Raw genomic sequence first — 26,361 nt, 5'->3', positions numbered from 1 at the left:
GATAGAAACAACAAAAATGCATAACATTGAACAATGATGGAGGTATGTATCAAAATTCTTGAGAACTTTACATCATCAACTGGACTGTAGGAAAAAAAAGGAGAAAGGAACTGGTTTTACTGTAGGAGATCTTAGCAAACTATGGATCCTACCAAACAAAATAAAATAGAAAAATAAACAAGAGCATCAAGAAGAAATAAAACAAACAAATCCTCCTTATTTGCAAATGAGATGGCTTTCTACATAAAAATAGCAAGAGGATCTACAAACAAGGTATAAAACTAGTATCTCAGAAAGGTAACTGGAGGCAAGATTAATATAAAAAATAAGAATTCTTATAAATTAGTACTATCCAATGAGAGAATGGAATAGAAAAACAGATCTCATTCACAATCAAAACCATATTTAGAAACGTGTTTTTTAAAAAAATATATGAAACTTTTGAAGAAAGTTATAAAACATTACTGAAGAGCATAAAAGAGCTTGACTAAACACAGAAATGTGACATTTTTATAAAGAAAGTATCATGAGTGGGCTGGGCGTGGTGGCTCATGCCTGTAATCCCTGCACTTTGGGAGGCTGAAACGAGCAGATCACTTGAGTCATGGAGTTCGAGACCAGCCTGGTCTTAAACTTCTCTTCACTTAAAATAGAAAAATAAGCTAGGCATGGTGGTACATGCCTGTAGTCCCAACTATTCGAGACTGAGGCAGCAGAATTGCTTGAACCTGTGAGACGGAGGTTGCAATGAGCTGAGATCCCACCACTGCAATCCAGCCTGGGAGACAGAGTAAAACTCTGTCTCCAAAAAACAAAAAAATAATAGGTGGAAAGATAGTGTAAATAAAATTGTTAGTTCTCCACACATTAATCTATAATTTTAATAAAAACTATCAAATTCACAACAGAGTCTTCTGGTAGAACATAATAAATTTATGTTAAAATTCAAGAAGAATACATAAGAATAGCTAACAAATTCTGGAAAGCAGTAACATGTGGGAAACTTATGCTACTAAATGGCAAAAAATGTAGTATTTACCCCCCAAAAAAAACACATTACAGAATTACATTCACATTTAACACCACTTACATAAAGTATCAAACAGCAAAATATAATGACCTATTTTTTGTGAATATATGTATGGATGTGGTAAAAGAAACACATAAATAAGCACTAAACTCAAGGTAATAGTTACCTCAGGTGACAGAGAAGAGGAAAGAAATCAGAGAAGTATATTCAACCACATCTACAATATTTTATTAAAAAATAAAAATCAGAAGGGGAAAGGGAAGATAGAACGGTACTGGAATATGTCATTTCTGTAAAAGTAATAAGCACCTGAAGCAAATACAAACAGATGCATATTCAAAGGGTTCATTTATCATTCTCTGTTCTTTCATATTTGTGCTACGTTTCATAATAATATTAATTAGGTAGGCAAAAAGACAAGAAGGAAAAAATTGAGGAGGAGTTGGATAAATTGACCTTTAAGATTCTTTTCTGCTCTAAGTCCCACCCTTTTCTAAATGTTCTGATTTAATGAGAGTCTTAAGTACCTAAACTTCTTTCATTTCTAATTAAATTTAGGTATTAACTTTTTAGAACAAGTCATAACATAAATCAGATAAAGAATAAGAGGCCTGTGTGACACTTAATTTCACTTGCAAGACCAGGCTTCTGGCCATTTTTCTCTGAAGTAACCTCAATAACTTCAACACATTGTGTAAATAATAGATTTGTAAGAAATGCTTATTAGGCATCTTTTTATATGCAGTCTCTTCAGTCTTCTCTTTTGCCCTACATGCTGCTGGGGGAGAGAACCCTCTCCTTCCCCTCCAGAAATTCAATAATTAGAGTCTATAAAATAAACTGACAATAGATTAGCAGAAGAAAAGATGTACACATTTATTACATGTATATGCATGAGAGGTCCCACAAACTATGAGATTCAGAGAAGGGCCAGATGGTTGAAGCTATAGGAGGGCAAGGGTATGAACTGTACTATAAACCAAGATCATCTTATGCAGATAAAGTCTCTGAGGTGGCAGCCCTCAGAAGAACAAGTGAAAAGTCTGTCTGGGTGTGGTGTCCTGGGCATGGAGACCTGTCAGTCTCCTCTTTTGTGACATGAGTAAGGTCTCTGGTTAGTGCAGATTTCAGGGAAGGTATTCATGACAATCACGTTCCTTCTGGAGGAACATCCCTTAGTCAGGTGAGAGAACTTCAGAGAAAGCTCCTCCTGTGTTTCAGAGGGGTGAGAGACTGAGGAGCAGAAGAAGGTCCAAGACACTGTAGTCCTAAAGCTGCAAAGATATAGAGAAACTGGAACCCTCATATATTGCCAGTGAGATTGAAAAATGGTGTACCTGTTTTGGAAAACAGTTTGTTTCCAAACATATTAAATACAGAGTTATGGTCGGGCATGGTGGCTCAGACCTGTGATCACAACATTTAGGGAGGCTGAGGCAGGAGAATCACATGAGCTCAAGAGTTCAAGACCAGCCTAGGCAATATAGTTAGATTGCATCTCTACAAAAAATTCCTTAAAAAGTTAGCTGGGCATGGTGGTGCACGCCTGTAGTTCCAGCTGTTTGGGATGCTGAGGTGGGGAGATCACTTGAGCCCAGGAGTTCAGGGCTGCAGTGAGCTACGACTGTGCCACCGCACTTCAGCCTGGGCAACAGAGTGACACCTTGTCTCAAATAATATGTATAATAAACATACATAAAAAGATAGATGAATAAAAAACACAAAGTTATCATATGATCCAGTAATTTTTCTCACAGGTATATACCTAAGAGAACTAAAAGCATGTTTCTCAACAAAAGGCTATACAAAAATGTTCACAGCAACATTATACATAATGGCTGAAAAGCAGAAACAACTCAAATGTCCATGAACTGATAAATGGATAAATAAAATGTGATATACTCATTGAACAGAATATTATCCAGCAATAAGAAGAAATAAAGTACTGGTATATGGTAAGACACAGATAAATCTTTAAAATATATGAATGGAAACATCCAGTCACAAAGGCCACATCTTGTATGATTCCATTTATATGAAATATCCAGAATAGGAAAATAAATAGAAGTAGAAAGCAGATTAGTAGTTGTCAGGGACAAGGAGCAGGAAGGATCAGGAGTGACTGATAATTAATATGGGATTTCTTTTGGAGGTGATGAAAATGTTCTGATATTAGGCAGTGGTGATAGCTGTACAACTTAGTAAATATACTAAAAACTACTGAATTGTATATTTTTAAACAGTAAAATTTATGGTACATAAATATTTCCATAAAGCCTTTATTTAAAAAATGGAAGATCAAAATTATGAACTTCTTTTCCTCTTTGACTTTCATTTTTTCCATTATAAATACAAAGTTTTAAATATGACTTTTCCAGGTTAAATGTCATTTCTCCTGATAAAGGACCACTGTTCAGTCCTTTGAAATACTAATTTTCTTTTGCAAATTTCTGGTGGGCATCTGCTATAGTTTGGTTTGCCTGACCTCCTCCAAATCTCGTGTTGACGTTTGGTTCCCAGTGTTGAAGGCGGGGCCTAATGGGAGATGCATGAGTCATGGAAGCGGATCCCTTATAAGTGGCTTGGTGAGTCCTCAATTAATGAGTTCTTGCTCTGTTGGTTCTCTAAAGAGCTAGCTGTTAAAAAGAGCCTGGCACCTCCCTTCTTTCCTCTCTCTCCCCTCCTCCTCCCTCACCATGTGGTTTCTCTACATATCAGCTCCCCTTTGCCTTCTCCCATGAGTAGAAGCTTCCTGAAGCCCTTACCGGGAGCAGAAGCCAGCATCATGCTTCTTGTACAGCTTGTAGAACTGTGAGCCAAGTAAACCTTTTCTCTTTATAACATGCCCAGCCTCCGATTTTCCTTTCTAGCAGCAAAAACGGACTAAGACAACATCTTTATGCATTCCACAGACATGTATTAAACAATAGGGAGGGCAGCAACAACAGTTGCATTGTCAAGGGAGCACCAACAGGGAATATTGTCTTTATTCCTGAAGTGCTTAAAATCTAACTGGAAACATCACTTAATATTTTTAGATCTCAATTCCACCATCTGTAAATTGATTGGTAACTTCTTTAGAATCCAATTTCATCTTGAAAGTTCTACGATTTTATCAGTTTTGCAAATGCAAGAGTTAAATTTGTTATGTTTCTCTCTACTTACAGCCCTAAGACGTTTAAGTACAGTTTATCAAAAAACTGTGCTTTGGTCCTAATAATAACTTGTAATCATACTGACATTGGACATTTTTATGTGGGCCTATTATAGCAGTTCTATCCTAGGTCAATAGCTACAGCGATTAAATTGTTTATGAAGACCTCTAGGCCTTTAAAGGAATCCAACCACAAAGTGAGAAGATCAAAGAAAATAATTAAAATTAACTTCTTTTATTCACCACTGATTGTAAGGTAACGTACCACTTCCTCCAAAAGAGGTTAAACAACCATCTCATGGTCTAACACAACTATTTTACTGCTGAAATCCCAGCCTCTCCTAAATTACCATATTTTCTGATATAAGACTAAATCCAGATATTCACTAAAAGAGCCATCAGATCCTTAGCTGAAAAGTTATCTAAAAAATATTATACATACATATGCATGCACATATATAAAATATTTAACCTCACAATTCCAATTCTTCACATATTTTCTTTAGGAGGTCCCTGGCTTAAATTAGGTTTTCACATGAAAATAGACAAGAAGGTTATGAAGACCTAGTAGCATTCCCCTCTCCCCACCTCTTTACAGTAACTTCAAATTGAATAATTTGTTTGGCTTTCAAGAGTTTTATCATGGTAGCCTGATGTAGAGGAAAACAGAAGTGATCGAATTCTAGAAATGAATTTAGCTTTCAAAGAGCATTTGTCAAAAGGGTTCAAAATACAAGACGAGATATTAGAGAGCAAAGGTATCAGTTCTTACTCAAGCGACAAAATCAGTTCTCTAACAAGCAATGTTCAGCATAATTTAGTAGGCACTTTATATTATTACCATGAGTGAGATAATTGTTAACCATTAACTAATAAGTAATTATAATCTTTCTACTCCATGGTATCCTTTTGCCTTTTCTTCCACAAAAGCCTTGGTCTTAAAAATAGCACCAAATAATATTGTAAGTTTTCCCTCAATAATATTCAGTGCTGAAAAAGATGATCACTTCTGACCCACTTCAGATGGCTTCTTAAACCAACTACTTATCAAAATCAAACAAATTAATCTCACTTTCTCAAGCCTTTATCTTAAAAATAAAAAATTACTAAACATCCTACCATGGTCACACACTTTAGTTTCCTATGGTTACTGTAACAAATTACCAAAAACTTAGTGGATTAAAATAACAGAAATTTATTCTCTCACAGTTCTGGAGGCCAGAAGTCCAAAGCCCTTATCAGTAGGCCAAAATCAATGTGTCAGGAAGGCCATGCTCCATTCAGAGGCTCTAGAGGAGAATCTATTTCTCGTCTCTCTCAGCTTCTGGTGGCTGCCTGCATTCCTTAGCTTGTGGCCACATCATTCCAATTTTCAAGATGAGCATCTTCAAATCTCTCTCTGCTCCATTTTCACATTGCCTTTTAAATATGTGTGGTAAAAACTTCCTCCACCTTGCTCCTTTCAGGATACATATAATTCCATTTAGAGCCCATCCTGGTAATCCAGGATAATCTCTGCATCTCAAGATCCTTAAGTTAATTACATCTGCAAAGACCCTCAATCTATGTAAGGTAATATTTTCAGGTTCTGTGGCTTAAAACCTAATATCTTTAAGGTGCTTATTTTTCGGCCTACCACCATTCACCCTCTGGCCCCAAAGATTCAAATCTGACCCACATGCCAAATACATTCACCCCATCCCAGCATCCCCCAAAGTCCCAGCTCATCACAGAATCAACTCAGGTTCAAAATGTCATCTAAATAAGTGTCCTCTCAAACCCCCAAATCTTACCTAAATTAGGTATGAGTTAGATTATGGGGATGATCCATCCTAAGGCACTTTTAGATATTTACCATACAAAGCCCTAAATAAAAATTTTTATAGCAGCTTCATCTATATTGGAAAGAACACAAACAACTTTCAATAATAGATGAACAAACTGTGACACATCCACACAAAGGAATACTACTCTGCAACAATGCAAGCAACGGCATGGAAAAATCACGAACGTGCTCTACTTAGTAAAAGAAGCCAAACTGAAAAGGCTAGCTACCACATGATTCCATTTCTATGGCATTCTAGAAAAGGAAAAATAGAGGAACAGAAAGCAGATCAGTGGTTTTTAGGTGCCAGGGCAGTGGGGGAGAACTGACCATAAAAGGGCTAATGGAATTTTTAGGGGATATGTGTGCTCAACATCTTGACTGTGGTAGTGGTTATACAATTCCATGTGTCTGTCAAAATTTGCAGACTCTACAGAAACGGAGGGAATTTAACTGTATGTAAATCAATAATAAATTGGATAAAAATTTTAAAAATATTTACAATTTTTCACACATTTACTGTAGCCAGTGTTCCATAAACCCATGCTGACCTGGCACCAAAAAAAAAAAAAAAAAAAAATTACAGGCCTCCCACTTCTCCAGCAGGGGCAGCTAGGGAGCCAGGAGTCACTGGGCACATGGGATCACCTCCCTGAACCTCTGCATGTGAACCTGGTGGGTCACCTACTGACCTGTCACTACAGTCCCTGAAGTGCGTTCCCAGGTTGGTCCTGCCAGGTCAGGCTGGCCCTGGTGCTGGTGGTCCAGCTAGGGCAGCAGATGCTAACATGCCAGGCAGCGCTGGCCGGCAGAGCCACAGGTGGACCCTGCAAATCTGATGGACCATGAGGAGTACCAGTACAACAAGGTCATGCCACTCATCTTCATGGGTGGTATGCTCTGCAGCGGCACCATGCTGATGTTCGTGGGCTGAACCACCACCCTGAGGTGCACTGCAGCAAGGAGACATACATCATCCCTTGCATGCTGGCCATGCGTCAGGCCTGGTCCAAGTCTGGCCACAAGAAACTACAGCTGGACAAGGCAGGCGTGACTGATGAGGCCGCCATGCAGGCCTTCATCCTGGAGGTGGTCTCTAAGCAAAGGGAGCCAGCTCATGTGCTCTGCAACAAGGACCACTTCACACTCAAGTCCTTGAATCCTTGGTCTACCTGTCATATCTGTTCCCCAACTCCAAGTTCCTGTTTATGGCTCAGGACAGCCAGGTCTCCATGCGCTCCATGGTCACGTGCAAGGTGACTATTGCGAGGTTACTATTGCAGGCTTCAACCTCAGCAGCCACAGCAACGGCCTCACCAAGTGGAACAATGCCACAGAGATGATGTAGGCCCAGCACATGGAGGTGGGTGAGGACAAGTGCCTGCCTGTGTACTACACGCAGCTGGTGCTGCAGCCCAAGAGCTCTCTCAAACTCATCCTTTACCACCTCGGCATCACCTGGAGCAACACTGTCCTCCACCATCAAGTCCTCATTGGCAAGCGGGATGGCATCTCTCCGTCTAAGATCCAGTGGTCCATGGACCAGGTCATCAAGCCTGTGAACCTGGAAGTGCTCTCCAAATGGACTTGCCACATCCCTGGGGACATGGTGCCAGACATGGCCCACATTGCCCCGTGCTGGCTCAGCTTAGCTATGACCCCTATGCAAACACACTCCCTGACCCCCCCTCATCCCCACTTCCACTATAGCAACCCTGACCCCCATCATGATCAGTAACAAACACCAAGTAAGGGACTGTACAACACCAGTCAATCGGAAAGGATATTTTCAGGTAAAACAGAATAGCACCTCCTCCCACTTAGGAAGCTCATGATTTCCAGATGTCTGCAAATGGCTTTGTTGCCCAGAAGCAAAGAAACTGCATTTAAGTGGAAGTTGGACCCCTTATTCAAGCATATTGCTTGCTATTAGTCCCCAAAACAGGACAGCTAATGAGGAATAGATTTGCATATGTTTGCAACAGCTAAATCACTGAAAATGTACCTTGAAATTCTATCTTTGGACACCCTAGAGTGGAAAGCAAAGAGTATGGAACTAGTTTGGCTTTTGAAACTTCAGTATTTTATATTTTCCCCCTCAAGATCTACTTTGCTTTAAGACATGGATTTGCCGTCTTCCTTAATTTGCAGGAGTCTCTTTGTGGCTTTGTTTGCTGGAACAAGGCCCACAGCCTGTGCCTCTCTTATAGATCCTTACTTTAAATTTTAAGAATCTACTTAAGAATTTAATATATAAGGCTTTCTTTGATTCCTCATCAGTTCTAGCTAGTTTTGCAAAGAAAAAAAAATGATTTGAATAAAGTGAACAGGGGCTTAAAATAAACAAAAATTTAAAAACAAATTAAATATATTACATAATATTTAATTCACGCAATTTTAACATAGATATTTTAATTTTAATATATATTTAAATATATTCTGCTGTCAATAACAGAGAAAAATGTACCCCCAATACAAAATATATAATCTCTAAGAACATATAAACTATTTTTTGTTGAGTTCATCTTAAATAAATTTACAGATTATAATCTGACAAAAAATGCTTAAATCTGAGATAAAAGGTGACAAAATAACCCAGTAATTAAATACAAAAAATAAGAAAATTACAACATTCCAACGAGAGAATGAAGTAAGAGTCAGCTCACAGGTCACCTGGTCTAGTGATCCTCTAATCACCCTGAAGGATTAATAGGCACTATAAACTAAACATTTATGTCCCCTGCAAAATTTGTACGTTGAACCCTTAACCCCCAGTGTAATGGTAGACGAGGATTTTGGAAGTAATTGGGGTTAGATGAGGTCATGAGGGCCGGGCCTTCAAGATGGAATTAGTGGCATTAAAAGAAGATAAAGAGTTAGACACAATGGTTCATTCTTGTAGTCCCAGCTACTAGGGAAGCTAAGGAGGGAGGACTACTTGAATCCAGGAGTTCTGGGATACAGTATACTATGCAGATCAGGTGGCACAGTATGGTGTGATCTTCTGGTAGTGGGGGACCACTAGGTTGTCTAAGGAGGTGTGGATCCGCCTAGGTCAGAGAAGAAGTAGGTAGAGAAGAAGTAGGTAAAAACTCCCCTACTTATCAGTAATGGTATCATACCTATGACCTGTGAGTAGCCACTGCACTCCAGCCTGAGCAACACAGCAAGTCTCTGGAGAGAGAGAGAGAGAGAGAGAGAGAGAGAGAGAGAGAGAGAGAGAGAGAGAGAGAGAAGAGATCCTTTTGCACTCACTGAGAAAGGCTAAGTTAGGACACAGCAAGTAGGTGGCCGTCTGCAAGCCAGGAAGAGGGCCCTCACCAGAACCTGACCATGGTGGTACCCTGATCTCAAACTTCCAGCCCCCAGAACTTAAATGAAAATAAATTTCTGTTGTTTAAGTTACCCATTCCATGGCATTTTGCTAAGGCAGTCTGAAGCACACTAAGGCACTGGGGATCCTTACATAATATGCCACACTGAGGGTTGATGATTAATTATTCCTACAATATTCCCAGGTAGCTAATTAATTCTTCAAAATCCAGGACTAGGCCAACCTCTCCTGAGTTCAACTCTGAGTCTCTTTCTTGAAATGCAAGCTCTAAAAACTTCCACAGAAAACCAAGTCCATGGCTGTATCAGGTTAGTTATATATGTTGGGTTTTATGAAGCAATCTAATTTTACTCCATGGTGCCCAGTTTTTTCCACTAAATTTCAAATATTTTATGGTTTTGCTTATACAGAAAATGCCATGAATGAATCTTATCAGAGAATTCTTCGTTGTATGAAATCCTGCAAGAATACCTAAGACATTCTACTAATTCTATGCAATCATAGTGAATGAACATCTAGAGGCTAAATTTAATTCTGTGACCATAATGCTACTAGTCTATGTCTAATAAGCACAATTACTTTCGAACCTTTACACAGAGTAAAGAAGTTTAGAATACTTTTTAAAACAATTTAAGTATTTCCTTATTCTTTTTCTGCACAAAAATATATGTTCTGCCCCCCAATCTTTCTTAATTTAATAGGTCACAGAAACCTCATATAAAACCAGTAAAAATGAATGGCCATTTTCACTTTATAATTCTTATAATTTATAAAGACTGTAGGTATAACTACCATCTTTACCACTCTCTTCCCAAATAAATTCTGTTATATTAAAATAATTATATTAATAATCTCATATTTTTCCCTGTCTTCTGTTTCTCACTCTCATCCCAACCCCCAATTACTAAGCTGATACTTTTAAGAATTTAACAAGGAAATGCAAAAATTTGTATAAAAGTACCTTACTGAACATGTTGTTCCTTTAAATAATCTTAGTAGTACTCTCAGGAGGTCAAGCAAACTATTTGAAGCCTCAGTAAATGATATGTTTTCCTTACTTTATTAGTTTGGGAAAAAACTGTAGATTTTCAATCTTCTCTAAAAACATCACATTATCATGATATGGATTATAATTATTCTACAACCACCCACTTTAATAATAAACACTGGCAATGTTAAAACAACAAATGGAATGCCTTACAATGCATTAAGCTCTTCTCTTACTTAAACACAATTTTAAATCTTACCACAAGCCTTTCATTCTTGATTCACAATCAAATCCTTTTATCAGTTATTCTCAGGACTTAATGTCGTTCATTCAATAAATCCAATCTTAGATGGCTATAAATGCCTTCCCTACTTCTCTATGTGTCTTAAGAGAAACCAGAGAATAAGTAGAGATGGAGCTGTCATTAAGAGTATGCACAATACAATTAGGTTTTGTTATATACTAAATTTTGCTAGAATATCCGATTTGTAACTTTTCCCCATTTCTGTTGAACTCTAATAAATAAAAGGTGTTCAATAAATACCTACTGTCATGATAATCATGATAATAAAGATGGTAACACTGGGGAAACACTTATTAGCTACCAGGTACTGTTTTATTTAATTATCATCACTATAATAACAGCCATGTTTTCTGAAGAAACTAAGTGAGAAAAGTGAAGTATCAACTCCAAATTAACACAGCCAGCATGTTGAATACAGGTAGTTTGCCCTTAGACTCCAGGTTCTTAATGAGTGCCTCCAAATGATAAAATAAATTACTTTCAAGAACCAATATGCCAATGTTTCACAAGATGCTTAGTTGCAAACAACTTAATCTACTCAATCTAGTTTTAACACAAAAGGAAATTTACTAAAGGTTTTAGACAGCTCATGGAATTTACTGCGGGACCAAAAAATCGAGTGCAGAGGCCTTATAACCAAGAACAATGTCCCAACCACACTACAGCAGTGCTCCCCTCACCCTATGGCAACTTCCAGGACCTGCCCAGGGTACTGAGCTTTCTGCCCATGGCGTCAACAACTGGTTACCCCAACTGCAACACTTGCCAAAAGAATGGAACCTAAACACAAAGCCATTTTTACCCTAAAATTCACCATTCAAAATCAGAGTTCAATTTGGCAGATCTGAGTTCATCACTCTACAAAGTTAACATGCAACTATTGGCTGTAAGTGAATAAAATTTAAAGTAAAAAAATATATAAAGTTATATTGATAGTATGTTTATAATTACAGTCTCAAGTAAGCATATGCTCAAGGTCTAAAAGAGAAGGCACAATTGTTAAAAAAAAAAAAGTATGGGTTTCGGTTTATAATTGATTTCTTCATCTTTTTTTTCCTGATTTTAATGTTATTTACATAAGAAATAAAAATTTCAGGGGAAAAAACATACATTTCCTTTGGCATGCATACAATATCCTAAAAATGTGACTGGGTTTCAGGTATGTTCTCAAAATAACATAACCCAACCAAAAAACACAAAATTCACATCCTGTGAAAGCCCCCAAAAGCTGCAAATGTCCTAAAAAAAAAAAAAACTGCAAAATTTTACAGAACCGCAGCTTACATTGCATTAGATTATATTAGATTCTCCCCAAATCTGAATGTGTGCCCTGCACATCAGCAGCTCCAGGCAACTACATGTCTCAATATTTAGAAATGGCTGAATTTGATATAAGAAGCTTCAATTATCTTCTCAGCATCAAAATGGCCTCTCCAGATCAGAGGAAGTCAGAAAGGCTGCCTTCTCTGATACAAACACTGACGTGATTCAAGACAGGACCCAACTGGGGAAGTGCTCCCTGCCCCTGACTAAAAGGCCAGGCTCTGCCCGGTTCCTGCTAGAGCTACTTGACCTTACCCTGGGGTCTGCCCACAACTTCCCGACCAGCCCTAACCTCAGGTGGGAAGAATGTGAGTACCCCTGGCCAAATACTCTGGCACCCAAAGATAAGTCCCATTTGCTGTTACCCTGGCTCCTCATATTTCCTCAAGTCTACAACCACAGTCTGGTTGGGTGAAATACAGTGCTTCCCAGCTTTACTGTGTACGTAGATATTGTCTTTAGAAATCTAGCTAGAATTACAGTTACTCAAGAATTTGCTCATGCCAGGAATCTGTCCCCAAGGCCAATCTGACTGCTGGGCCCTGCTCTCCATGACAGAGGTCCCCATAGCTCCTGTGCTGCTATGAACCCTGCCTCTCAGTACTCCACATTGGCCTGCCAATGAGATCTACTTAGGTTTCCTTCCTACCACTTTTGTGTCAGTTAAAGAGTAGAGAGGGAGGTCTATAGACAGGTCCAGCTGTCCCCACCCCTCCCTCAAGCCCAATGAGGAAAACTGGGTCACCCCCAGCTTCACCCTATATGTGACAGTAAAACTGCCAGAAAACTTATTTTGCATATAAACTCTTACCATTAGGGAACAGACACTGAAATCTATTTTTAAGCGTAAGCACAATGAAAAAGATCAAAAGAGGGTGACACCATGATGAAAGAAACACTTCACTTTGAAAAGTTTTTCTCTTCAAGTTTTCCACACATAAAATTCTAACCACTTATAGGTAGTCATCATTTCAGTGAATTGTGTCTAATGAAACAGGAAAAAGAAAGATACATTCACCATGAGGCTAATTTATGGTTTCACTAAATCCAGCATACTGAAGGATTTCATTTAGTCTATCATGAATTCTTAGACCAAAGCAATTCTATTAAAAGCCCTTGGAGGAAAAAAAAAAAAAAAAAAAAAAAACCTGAACTTGTTGTGAGGTCACCCAACAAATGCTTTCCCTAAATATTATAATTATGTCAGATACTGCCCTTCACACAGTTTTGAATGGCTAGCACCAATGAATTTGCCCATCTAAAAGGGAGGCCAACAGAATAATTTTTTTTTATTTTTACAAAATGTTTATTTTCTGAAATCCAATGCATTCAAAGGATGTTAACACTTAAAATGTTTATCATTTCCACCAACTGCATTATCTTAGCAAACCAAAATAAGCACTTTTATCATAGATGTAGTCAATAATTAATACTTTTTTTAAAGGACCTAAACTTCCCCCAAATTTCAGCACAGATAGTTTTATTGCATGTTTCACTTAGTAGGTAATTTTTTAAAATAGTGTATAGAAATGAATAGTTTCAAACTGAGTAAATATATAGACCATGACATAAAAAAATGAAATTAAAAGCAACTACCAAGCTAATAATAAGTCAAAGAAATAGTAATTGTGGCTTGTACAGATATGTGAAATGTTTTCAAAGCTCTTACCAGTTAACCACTAATATGTATCTCCAAAGCTTAACTTAGAGTTGGAAGATGAATTTCACAGTAATGTAATTTTAACCACCACTTACATTCACTTTAATGTATTACTAAGACATTTACTCTATGTCACCATGGTGCTTTTGAGGGTTCACAATTTACAGTTTCAATTTATATATATGTAATTCACTAACATATGGGACAGTTCTTACTATTACAAACTAACCCTTAAAAGAAAAATAAAACCCACCTTACATAGAACTCTAAATATGGTCTGGCTTAAAACAGATTAAACCAATACAGTTTTTAATATTTTAGCCATTTTATAAATGACAGCATGTAAACTTGTCTATTTAGTATGTAAAAGCTACAACTTTATTAACTGAGAAATTATGCATTAATTTTCATCACCATCTTTCTTAACTTTACTGAAAAAATCCCATGACTCGCTGATTCTGTTTCAGTAAACTCCAAACTATGTTTTTTGGGTGTGGGGGAAGAGGGAAGAAAGGTGATAAATACATTGTAAACAGAAATAAGTCCCCCCAAAAAGTAAGCCTTTAAAAAAATATATTTTACTTCTACACTACTTAACACTTAAGAGTCCGTTATAATGTTCCATCTTTAACACTAAATTACTGTAGGGTCAGTCTGCCTCACCATCTCGGGACCTAAAATTCTAAATATGTGAACAGAAGAGTAAATACATCAACGTTCACTTCTGAAATTTAGTACAATTTATATGATTTGACTAGACTGATCAAAGCAATTACAAACACACAATTCAGTAGGTAGTTGGTTATTTTGCTTTTGGGAGTGGCAAAGAACAGAGAGTGAAAAATGGAGTAAGAAAAAAAATTTTGTTTCCCATTTTAGGGTGGGGAAAATCAAAAGGAATTTAAACCTCTGAATTCCATTTGACCTATGCACTGAGGTCCAAGATGAAATTTTCAATTTTTCGAATAACCCCCATTCACCCTTGAATATCAAACCAATTGGTAGTCACATCTCCAAGTACAATCAGAGCTTCACAACTTGTTGAATGAAATATTAGTAAGGTCAGAAAGACTAAATTTCCAATTAGAAAAGAATCCACTCAAGTATTACATTCAGTTTTCAAATCATTTACCACGACAACAGATTTGGCTTCAATCGCTCTTGTACGTACTCACACTCACAACAGGCACCCCAGCTACTGATCTGCTTTGCAATACAAGGCTATATAGTCAGAGATGGCATTCCCCAAGCCAAACTGTAAATAGATTTTAAAAAGTAATTTCTAATTTTACAGAAATGTTTCTTCAAAAAATATTTCCTCTCACTCCCTCATCTCCTATACTGAAGGACCTATAATGTCCTTTTTTTTTTTATCCAAGCTAACCTGGTAGCAAATCTCTGCAAATTAAAACCAAAAACAAAAATAGAAAAATTGTACTTTTTATATATGGGTGTATGTATACATATGTAGACAGATAGATAGGAATCCTCCAGCATTTAAAAATCACATTAGAGGTGAATTTTGGGATCCTATCACTCACAACTCCAAAATCCACAAGGATTTAAGGATGCGCTTTCTCCTGTTTCCTTCCTGGCTACCCAATGCCCTCCAAAACAGTTCAATATAGCCACAGCTCGAGTTTAACGGAAAAAAAGTGAAGTTTTTGAATAGTTTTGTTGTTTTGATTGTTTTTTACTTTGGCGATATGGGTGGCACATACTGCTCTTTGTCATTAGCTCGAGTCACTCCCTGAGGTATAGCCCCATGGCTAAACTGGCATCTCTGCTCTGCGATTTTTCCAGCTGTTCTCCCCTGGGAATGGTATTGCCTCAGAAGCCAGAATAATCCTTACTAGCCCTTGCTGCTGGCTTCTCATATGGTTTCTCAATGGACTTCTCAGGAGCTCCATTATCTTCATTTTTGGTGGGAGACAATACATTGGAGTGAAGTTCCTGTAGCTGCTGCACAAGAACGGAAGATGGCTCTTTAGGGGGCTTCTGACACACTTCAGCGTAACTTAACTTCCGGGGTTCCTGTAGAGCCACAGCTGTAGCTGCATTTATGTTACTATTACATGGTGAAGCAGTACTTGCCCTCGATGGCTTTGTAGTAGTTGGAGGAGAAACTGGTCTATTCATCTGGTTGAGACCATCCTTCTGAACAGAGGAATGCTCTATTAGATCCTTCTCTTGCTGACTTGTGCTTAAGGCAGTAAGATCAGCTGCACATGGAGAACTGGTACTCATATTGAGTTACTGGCCAGAAGTGCATTCTGTCTGCTCATCTGCAGGCACTGGGCAACTAACTCTCAACTTTTCATTACCCTTTTCTTTGCAGACATCTTTAACACCAGACATCCTATTCTCCAAAATGAGTTCACCTGGCATTCTTGATGAACTTCCAGGTAAAGGTGGAAAATTTGAGGCTAGTAAGTCAAACTTTGGAGTTGGAGCCTTTGATTCAGCTATTGAAGGATGAGGTCTTGAAATCCTCACCTCATCATCTTTGGCCTCTGAAAAGAGTTCTCCTTCCCTACCACAGTCCCCATTCTGTTCCATCTGCAAAATGGAAGTCTCCTTTTGAAGGTAAATTTGCTCCTGATACCCAGTTACTGTATGGTCACGCCATGCAGTTGGAAAGTTTCTTGAACTAGAAACTTTCCATGATGTCCAACTGTCCATCCCCCCAATGATACAGAGCCCTCTGCTGAGTGTTCTGAACCATTGGATGACCTAAAATGAGGCTTCACACATTTTTTTTTTTTTTTGGAATGGTCAACCCATATTCATAGCAGCATTTGTTTTATACAAGCCTGGTGAATTAAAGCCATTCACAAAACTACCACTGGGAAAAGGGAGCCAGTGATGTCTTGAAGTAAGCTGTAGGATTTGGAACCAAGACTGAAGCACAATACCATAGACCGAGTACTGTTGGTGAGGATTATATAGAGCTGCATAAAGACTGGGGAGGCATACCATGCTTGAGTTTGAATGGGCTGACTATAGATACTGGAATCCATTAATCGATAACCATTCCTAGCAAAAAAAAATGTATTGATGGCTTTTATCCTTGCACAACTGGTTTGCCCTGAAATGTTTTAACTTCTTAAGTATTTAAAAGCCTGTTGCGCATCTTTGTCTGACTAGAAAGTGATATACCAGTTGCTACTGTGTGCAGACTCACAGTTTATCACTTTGGGGCAGTTTTCTCTTTGAATGAAGCTTTCACTTTGTCTACTGGTGTTGTTTCAGGAATCTCTAAGAATTATAATACAATGCTTTTGATTTGGTCTCACTTTGTACCATGGGAGAAAATCTTAACGCTTAAAAAAGAATTAGATCAGGGTCTACAGTCAACTTTTTTATTTCTTCCATGTTGGCAACTGTCCAGACTGGGATGAACTGATCACTATCCATTTGAGATATCAAGTAAAGATCCTTTGACAAATTTTCTCGTGAAAAACAGAATTCTAATTGTTTCTTCAGACATTCTTTTAGGTGTTCTCTAGAAACTACTGAATTGCTTTCTCCAGAATCACCATATATTTGGTAACTCAGATATTCTGGTCCTAAAATCATCCCATCAGTCGATTGTTCAATGCCTATAGTATTTCTTGTGGTTTCACAAGACGAAGAATACATTACTTCATAGTCTTTACAAATACCTTCTGAGAGCTCACGTTACCCTCAGGCTGAGCACCTGATATAGCTGCTGTTTTATGCCAAGAGCTTTTAGTTCCATGAGTTACTAGGGTGGCATCAGTATTTCCAGGAGCAATTTCTTGTCATACTTTGGCATCAGGATCTAAACCAGTTCCTTTAGATGTTACCTGCTCCTCAAAAAGCAACATGTTGTCCCCTACTTGGTCCAACTGTTCCTACCACCGCAACTCCAACCGGCTCACATGCCTGTGCCCCAATAGAATAATTTTTAAAAATAGTTTTCATTCTGAAATATAAAAAGATATAATACTTTTACAATTTCATCTGCTTTAAATTCTTGCCACAATCCTGGATAAAAGTTGCTCAAGGCTAATATTACTCTATGCAGACAAGATAATACAGGCTTAGAAAAACATTACCAAAACATACACAGAAGCATCTAGTTCTAAAAGGGCAGAGCCTCTAAAAACTCAGTGTGGCACCTTCAAATCCCCGAGACTCAACTCCTCCAGTTCACCTTTCCACCATGTCTATTATGTGCCCTCAGCCTGGTGGTTAAGAGATTAGACGTGAATTCTAGATAATGACAAGAAGGAAGATTCTGTATCACGCCACTTATGTTTTTTTGTACACACATCCATTTTCCTTCATTGATACTCTCTCTATATTCTCCCCCTGGTCCAATGTTAGACTGAATTGAAACACTATGAAGGCAAATGTTCTTCAGAATTGCTTTTAGAATAAAAATCTGAAGGAGGATACCTGGGAATTTCCAAAATGACTACATCAAACCTAAACTGTACCAGAATTCTGACAATTATATAATGCCCCAAGAAGAAAACCAGAGGAAAACAACATGTAGCTTCAAACCAAAAAACAAAACAAGAAATTGAGAAGGGCTGTGTCCTTAAAAAACTAAATTTTAAACATTCACAAATGTAGGTAGAAGAATCTTTCATAAGCTGTTGCGAGGACTCTCACTGCTGTTTCAGGTGCTCTCAATAGAAATTGCTTTGGACTAAGAGTTCATGAAACCCTTCAGACTTCTGGATTTAGTGAGCCCATAAATAAGTCCCATGTTGAACTTTAATTATGTTTTAGACCACACTTTATTGTGCAGATGAATTTTAACTTGAAGTATTCTTCTTTTCTTCATTTGCTTTTCCATTAAACTGAGCTCTTTAAGTCAGAGAATCCTTTTTTATCTTTATATCTTTTTAACTTTACATCATCAATACTTAGCATGGTGACTTGCACATATTGGCCTTCCAAGTGATGACTTTATGAAGAATGACCCTCCTCTTCTCATTCCCTAACACCCGCATACCAAACACACACATCCATTTTAAGGGAAAATGTAAAAACACTGCAACTCACAGACATAGAGAATGAATGTGCATTGAGACAACATGTGAACACATGATAGAGATGCCATTGCTGAAGGAGGTGTTTTGCTTCCAAACACTGTGGTGACAAATAATTAGTGATTTTAAACTTCACAAGAAGATTAAGAGAGTATGTGCTACTAATTAATTTTTAAGTCTTAGAAATTTTGGCTATATCAAATACAGAAGAAAAACCTAGTATGTTTTGGCCTTTGCTTTAATTTTGATAAAATGGCTACAACATACAATATTCAAGCAACCAACTGTTACCTTTTAAGATATCAACAAATAGTGAGACTCATGGAAACATTTTCTCAGGAAAAAGATGTTCATGGCCAGACTAAAAATAATAATGCCTAAAAAGAGCACTGTGACCTAGAGCACTGTGACCTGTTGCTTATATATTCAGTTACCTCTCCCTAACCCAACTCTCTACCTTTACAATACCCAGGAAGATAATGCAGACTAGTCATTGCAGGCAATTTGTGAAGCCATATATGAGTCCTGACATAGTCAGACCAAATCCAGAACCAGGGAAGTATCATAACATGCCAAGCTTAGTGAAAGGCTACATGACTCACCAGCAATCGTAAGGCACAGACCTTAAAACAGCTCTGAATACAGTGAGAAACTTGGTCTCATGCAGCCTCATTGTGACCTTATATCCTAGGAATCAAATCTGATAAAACCCAGCCCATCTATCTCTACATAGATGAGGTGAGGTTCACCCACAAGAGATAGAAAATACGATCCCAAATAACTATGAATTATACAAGTCAGAAATGTTTGTCTTTCCCCATAAGATCTGCCTCTTCCACTACAGCAATTTTTCTCCGGGAAGTCCTTGGGACCCGGGCTCCTCTCAGCTCACCCCTCTATCAGCCCACGATTAAGACTGTGGCATGTGTATTCCAGAAACCAAGATTGAGAAAGGATCTTGAAAAATAGAGAGAAGGGCTGTCTCTTAAGGAAGCCTCCACATGAAACTAAGCTGCCACATGAAACTTATGCTCACTCTGCAATAGCCAGAACTCAGTTCCATGGCCATGAAATATACAAAGATGCCTCTGTCCTTGGAAATCATGTTCCTGGTCAAAAATGGAGGATTCTATCACACTAGAAGAATGAGAAAACAGACACCTGGGAAAAACTACAGTTTCTATCATAGGCACAGCACTCTATCCAAGTGAACTCAACAATCATAAATGAAGCTGCTATAATTCTGAACAATGTACCATGGGTAAAAGTTTCTTCACAACTTCAAAGCTGTCTTGACTCACTTAATTGATCCAACAAACAAGCCATTTTAAACTACTACTATATGTTATTCCTTTAAGAGTTGCCTCTAATAATCGTGAACTTCATTTCACAACCACCATTGGTGAACAGCAGAATGTAGGGCTACAGATACCACCAATAAAACAACTTCATACTCATTTGATAAAATGCAAACACCTTGCTGATGTTTTTAGAAGACACAATCAATTCCGTTTAGTAAAATATTTACCAAACTTAGTAATGAAGTATTTGATTTTCCAAAACACAAAGTTTGTTTCTCCTATTCTCCTTCAAGATAATGATAATACTAAGAAAATTTTAAAAGCAGTTGATTTTACAAGGTATGGACATTTCATTTCATTTCATTTCAAAAGAGATGTACGTATACCTAGATTCGTTCAACCAACCCATGATAATTCTGTGTAAGTTTCCTTCTCAGTCTCTCTTCATCTCATTAAACCCACCAAAGTACATTAAATAGCTACACATTTAGTAGTCTCTCCCAAAAGGTGGTTAGTTCACTTATTCAGTATTTCAACAAATATTTATCAAACACCTGTTTGCTGACAACTTCCATGTGCTGGAGAGTGGACTCTCAAAAGAGTATGTGACACAGGACTCAGCCTCCCGAAGAGTTTTATATTCAAAAGTCATTGCTTCTGGTAAGTAGAAAACACAGTTATTCTCAGAACTAAAGCACTCCCTACTGTCTACTGGAGTACAGGATAGTCAATAGCTATCCTGTTCAGTCAGAACAGATTCTCCAACTGTACCTAAACAAATTGCCAAGAAGTGCTAAGACCTCTTCCAAAAAAGCCTTCTTATAAGTTCTTTCAAATAACTGGTTAAAAAGGATCTTACTACAGAATGGTATGCAGATAATTTGGGTAACGTAATGCTAAGAGAATGAGCCAGAAACATCATCACTCTTGTAACCTTGACCCTGAATTTGGTCTGAAACTTCTATACATTTTTAGTGGCATGTGAGAACAGATGCTACACATGAAAATGGCAACACTTAAAATTCATAGTAGCAAAAACCATTACTCTTCCCACTGGACCCCTTGAACTTTAACAATGTCTGACCTGGTTGGTCAGTAAGTTCTAAAAGCAGACAGAAGAAAATTGCCAGTATTAAATATTGCTGGAATGATTTTTCATTTAGAAAGATGTTACAGTTCTCTTAAAAACAGGTCACCAGTTCTGCGGACACTTAATTTTCTTAAGGGAGTAGCCACTGCAGAGAGCAGATACCTACCTTTGTTTATGCCAACAGAATCTAGCTGAGAACTAGATTCGTATATTATTATCCTTACACATAAAGCAAAAATACACACACAACCACATACACACTCACACACAGTTACATATAAACCCATCCAAATCAAAGATAAAGTGTGGCAAAAGTAGATGTGAAAGAAAACTTTTTTTTTTCCAAGATAAATGGCACAAAAGCCATCTCATTAACTATCTAAGGGAGATGATATACTACACAACTACGTCTAGATAATCACACATTAATAAGTTTCACATTACGCAACTGAAAAGATTTATAAAGGCACAGTTTAAGAATCTACCTTGCTTAAGTCACTTAAAAGCAGCAAAGTGACAAGAGGAACAAGCAATTAGGTATTTCTCTACAACACCACAATTCGAAGTGACTTCCTACATGCCCCTTGCTTTACTCGAATATCATTTCAACATGCAATTATCCCTGTGCTTTGATGCAGTTGTCATCTGTTTTGTTTTTAATGCAAATACCTACTTACCGATTAAATATTTCCCATATTATAGTTTGTGAACCATTTCTCATATTTTGCTGATAAACTACTTTAGCAAGATAGCCAATCTTTGAGATCCCTTAGACAATATTCAGCCAGAGGAGCTCTAAGGTACATGCCCTGCTTTGACATGTCTAACATGTCAAAGATGAAGCACGTGGTCACATAGAATGCTGTATAAGGAAGATGCTCTCATCTTTTCTCTCTTAGATTGTAGAAAGTTTCCTTTCACAGCTTCACAAAAACACCAGCCTCCAGATTGGTAGGGCATTATCCTGGCACTACATCCTTCTAAAAAGCTTAACACATCCTGTGTGAAAAACAGGAACTCTTTCTATCCACATGGACAAAATGGAGCTCCAAGATAGTAAGTGATCTGCCCAGGGCCACGATCTTAGCACTACAGCGAAACTGGCTTTGGAAGCCAGATCTCCTAGCTGGTCTGGATCCCCAGGCACGGATCTTCTGGCCCAGGAAAGGTGATGGTCTCTTCCCAGCACTCAGCTAAAGAAATACATTTCATAAACCATATCTGGTTAATCACTTTTTAAATGCAGTAGAACTGAGTTTAAGATTTTTCTCAAACTCCTGGCTTCAAGCGAGCCGCCTGCCTCAATCTCCTTTTTAAAGTGCTAAGATTACAGGTGTGAGCCACCACACGTGGTCCACCAAGTTTTTCATTTTAAGTTGATAGACCCCTGATTCTTTATAATTATAGTTATTTTTTAAAATATTATTTTTACTGGTTTACATAAATTTTTATTTTTAGCACTTTACTAACATCGCTCCTATCAAATTGTCAACTTAGATGATATGATCAAGATATAATAGGCCACCCAGGTGTGCTGGCTCACGCCTACAATCCCCACACTTTGGGAGGCCAAGGTAGGAGGAGCCCTTGAGAACAGGAGTTCATAACCAGCCTGGATAAAAAAGGGACACCCTATCTGTAAAAATATAAAATACAGGCCACGCATAGTGGTTGCACACTCGTGGTCCCAAGCTAATCAGGGGGCTGAGCCAGGAGGATCATCTGAACCTATGAGGTTGAGGCTGCAGTGAAGCCATGATCATGTCACTGCACTCCAGCCTAGGCAACAGAGCCCAAGACCCTGTCACACATATATATTTGTGTATAACTTTAAAAGGCAGAGTGAAAGGGGGAAAATATTAAAACACACCTAACTACGAGATTGCTTGCCAAGTATTTTTTTAACATACTGTCTAAAGAAAAACAACTTTTACCAAAACAGTGTATCGAACAATAACTTCACTAAAGAGTGATAACATTTTCCTTATAGAAAGGTTACAGATATCTCTATATTGATCTTCTGTACCTTCCTTCTGGAAGTAAGATCCTTATAAAAGAATAACTCAAGGACACCATAAATAAAGTAAAAAACAGAACCAACAGACTAGAAAAAAAATACTTGCAAACCACATATATAAGGCTTGTATCTGGAATATGGAAAGAACTCTTACAACTCAATAAAAATGACAACACAATTAAAAAATGAACAAAAAATATGGATAGACATTTCTTCAAAGAAGATATACAAATAGCCAACAAACACATAAAAAGATTCTCAACATCACTAATCATTGAGGAAATAGAAATCAATACCACAGTGAGAGACCACTTCATACCCACCAGGAAGGGTATAATCAAAAGGACACAATACACAAGTATTGATGAGGATTCTGAGACACTGAAACCCTCATACATTCCTATGGGGAAATGTAAAACGATGCAGCTACTTTGAAAACCAGTTTTATGGTTCCTCAAAATATTAAACCATATGACCCAGAAATTCTGCTCCAAGGTATCTACCCAAGAGAAACAAAAACATACGTCAACACAAAAATGTATACACTCATGTTCACACAAGCATTAATCATAACAGCCAAAAACGAGAAACAACCAAACGTCTACAAACCAATGAAAGGATAAACAAAAGGCAGTATATTCATACAATGGATTGTTCAGCAATAAGAAAGAATGAGACAATATGAATGAATCCCAAAAACATTATGCTAAGTTAAAGCTAGTCGTATTATATAATACCAATTATATAAAATGTCCAGATAGGCAAATCAACAGAAACAGATAGATTAGTGATCGCCTAGGACTGAGGCGAGCCAGTGTGAGAATGGGGAGCCATGCCTGACAGGTACTGGGCTTCTTTTTGGGCTCATAAAATATTCTGTAAGTAGATAACAGTGACAGACTCACAAGTTTGTGAATATACTAAAAGTCACTGAATTATACACTTAAAAAGGGTGAATGTTATAGTATGTGAATTGTATATCCATAATAGATTATACTTGAAAAAAGAATATCTATATAACATACAATACACCTAATTTAAAACTGGAATGAAGGAAGGAAGGACAGAAGAAAAAATAAAAGGAAGTTAAGGGGGAGGGAGAGAAAGAGAGAGACACACACAGACAGATCTCAAAGAAGTCAGCCATGATCATGGGCACGCTTCTCGTGGAACCAGCCTCCAGACGGAATGCAGTCACACGCACATTAGGTCATATGAAGTAAGCTATTTTATTTTACATATCGTAATGGAAAACTTTTAAGCAAAGCATGTTTCTTTAATAAATTGGGTATTTCTCACAGCTTATTTTAAATACTGTAAAATTACCTCCTCATGTTCTCCTGTGAACTACATCATCAATGTTCTTCATGTTTTATTTTCCTGACACACCAGTTAATATGTTATTTCCATTGAACACAATCCTGGTCTTCAAACTATCCACAGTATTTAGGGATGCCACTTCCCACCCACCCAACAATTTGATAAGGTATTATAAGACTGGAAACAACGAAGAGGAGTGGAAGATCTTTCCAGTTCATCTTCAGTGGGTACCAAGCGTGACTACACCTACCGTTCACAGATTTCCAGTGACACTTAAAATTTTAGCAACATACTTTTCCAACCTCAGAAACACAGGGACCAAGAAAACACCTCTGTCACAAGTACCACTGATCAACCCAGAAAATCCCACCAAAATGGTAGTAGAGAGTTAATAAATCAACTCCTACTGCTTTAAACCCCAATTCAAAAGTCTCTCTGTGACTTCCAACCTGTTTGGGTTAATCCCTAGACAGGTGGCAACCTTACTTAGAGTAAATTAACCACCCCCTAATTGTACAAAAAGAGCTTGCTGGTAATTGACAGGAACACAGCTAAATATGACTGTGACCCTTAGGGAATATAAAATTTACATAACCCCCTTAGAGGTTAAGGGAATAGTGACTTCTATAAACAGAGATTTTAATTTAACAGAAAACATTTTAAAATAAAGTTTAGGTATACAGTCTTTTAAGGAATTAAAACAGACATCATAAGCAGGTAAATACAGAGCTGCTGTGGGAGGAAATTAAATTATCCAAGACTGCTTTTACCCAGGAGCTTTTTAAGCTTCATCCTGTATGGCTTATTTTGGATGATTTTTCAACCAGATAATAAAAAGCAATTTCATTTAAGTGCTACAGTCACAGAGTTTACCACATGAAATCCTTCTAAGCTTCATTTCCACATCTCTTCATGGGTACACCTCTAGCATTTGTTCACTCTTTGGGAAGCATACTTTCCTCCATGTGTGTGCAGAGTCCCCTGGAAAAAATCCCAAACTTCATCATTCCCCTATTCTCATTTGCTTCAAAAAGTAGTCGGCCTTGTGGAAATGTAGAAGTCAGACTTTCAGTCATCTTCATAAGCCAAAAAGTGTATTTGTTCCTTTTCCATTAAAAAGAGCAGAAATCACATGGGAGCCAGTATTTCTAAAATAATGAATCAAAACTTTGAAAGACCTATGCTCAGAAACATATTCATATTCTATATATTTATATATAAAATATATGTAACACTACACAATGTATGATGCTTTTAAAAAACCAGCATCAAGGTTATCTGCTGTGACTTCATATCAGCAGACAGGAGGCGGATGGAATTCTGGAGTAAGATAACACTCATGTCAAAACAAATAACAAAAAAAACTCACCGTCCTCAAGCATGCTAATGAAGCCAGTGATAAGCTATAGGTCAAATTCCCACTTCTACAATCAAAACTTATCATAGGAGTTCTTGAAAAGGGAGTGCATCTGTCATATGTTAATGACTTCAAGCATTCACTGAACTTTTAGGTACATAGGAAAACTTAAAAGCACTTCACAACTCCTTGTGGGTATAATTAGCCTGTTGGAATTGTTGGCAATTCTCATTCTGGGACTTTAAAAGGTCACTCCACTCTTTAAGATACCAAATTTGGAGGTACTTTCCCTTCTGGACAGATTAGGCACACCCTGCAATTAGTATACACAGCTGCACCTGTTGCAAAGCCTTCACTGATGTAAATGGGGACAGTCAACAACATTCTAAATTCTTGAGGGATTATTAGATCTTGGAAACCAAGTGATGAACAAATCTGATGTCTGCTATTAAGGTGACAGATTGTGGTCACACCCTGACCACACACAGAAGCCACATTTTTTGTTATTTATAGGCAATTTCAGCTAACAGAGAAACCTCAATCACTTGACTCTCTTAATCTTGTAAGCAGTCAACATGCAATTTTGCTATTTAACAGAACTAAGTTTCTCATAATCCAGTTGAGTTTCTAC

At 37.6% G+C, this 26,361-nt stretch overlaps 1 protein-coding gene and 2 pseudogenes across 7 annotated transcripts in view; 1 reads left to right on the top strand and 2 right to left on the bottom strand.

Moving 5' to 3' along the window:
- CDIN1 (CDAN1 interacting nuclease 1) overlaps positions 1-26,361 on the bottom strand; it is a 410,017-nt gene that overhangs the window by 185,115 nt on the left and 198,541 nt on the right. Inside the window, exon 1 of one of the 7 annotated variants that reach the window (XM_012465115.2) lies at positions 25,743-25,861. The exons of 5 other annotated variants lie outside the window; for them this stretch is intronic. The gene's annotated coding sequence lies outside the window, so the exon portion shown is untranslated. Of the gene's footprint in view, positions 1-9,131; positions 9,180-25,742; positions 25,862-26,361 lie in introns of those variants that run through there. One more of the 7 variants, XM_064374828.1, reaches the window with a different exon arrangement.
- LOC105725872 (protein-tyrosine sulfotransferase 2-like) lies at positions 6,881-7,844 on the top strand (annotated as a pseudogene).
- Positions 14,058-18,652, bottom strand: LOC105725861 (la-related protein 4-like; annotated as a pseudogene).

This window comes from Aotus nancymaae, unplaced genomic scaffold, assembly GCF_030222135.1.
Source record: "Aotus nancymaae isolate 86718 unplaced genomic scaffold, 86718_ANA_hifiasm-v0.15.2.pri h1tg000011l, whole genome shotgun sequence".
NCBI classification, from domain to species: domain Eukaryota; kingdom Metazoa; phylum Chordata; class Mammalia; order Primates; family Aotidae; genus Aotus; species Aotus nancymaae.
Note: the sequence above shows the minus strand (reverse complement) of the source record. Positions and strands in the feature narration are given on the sequence as shown.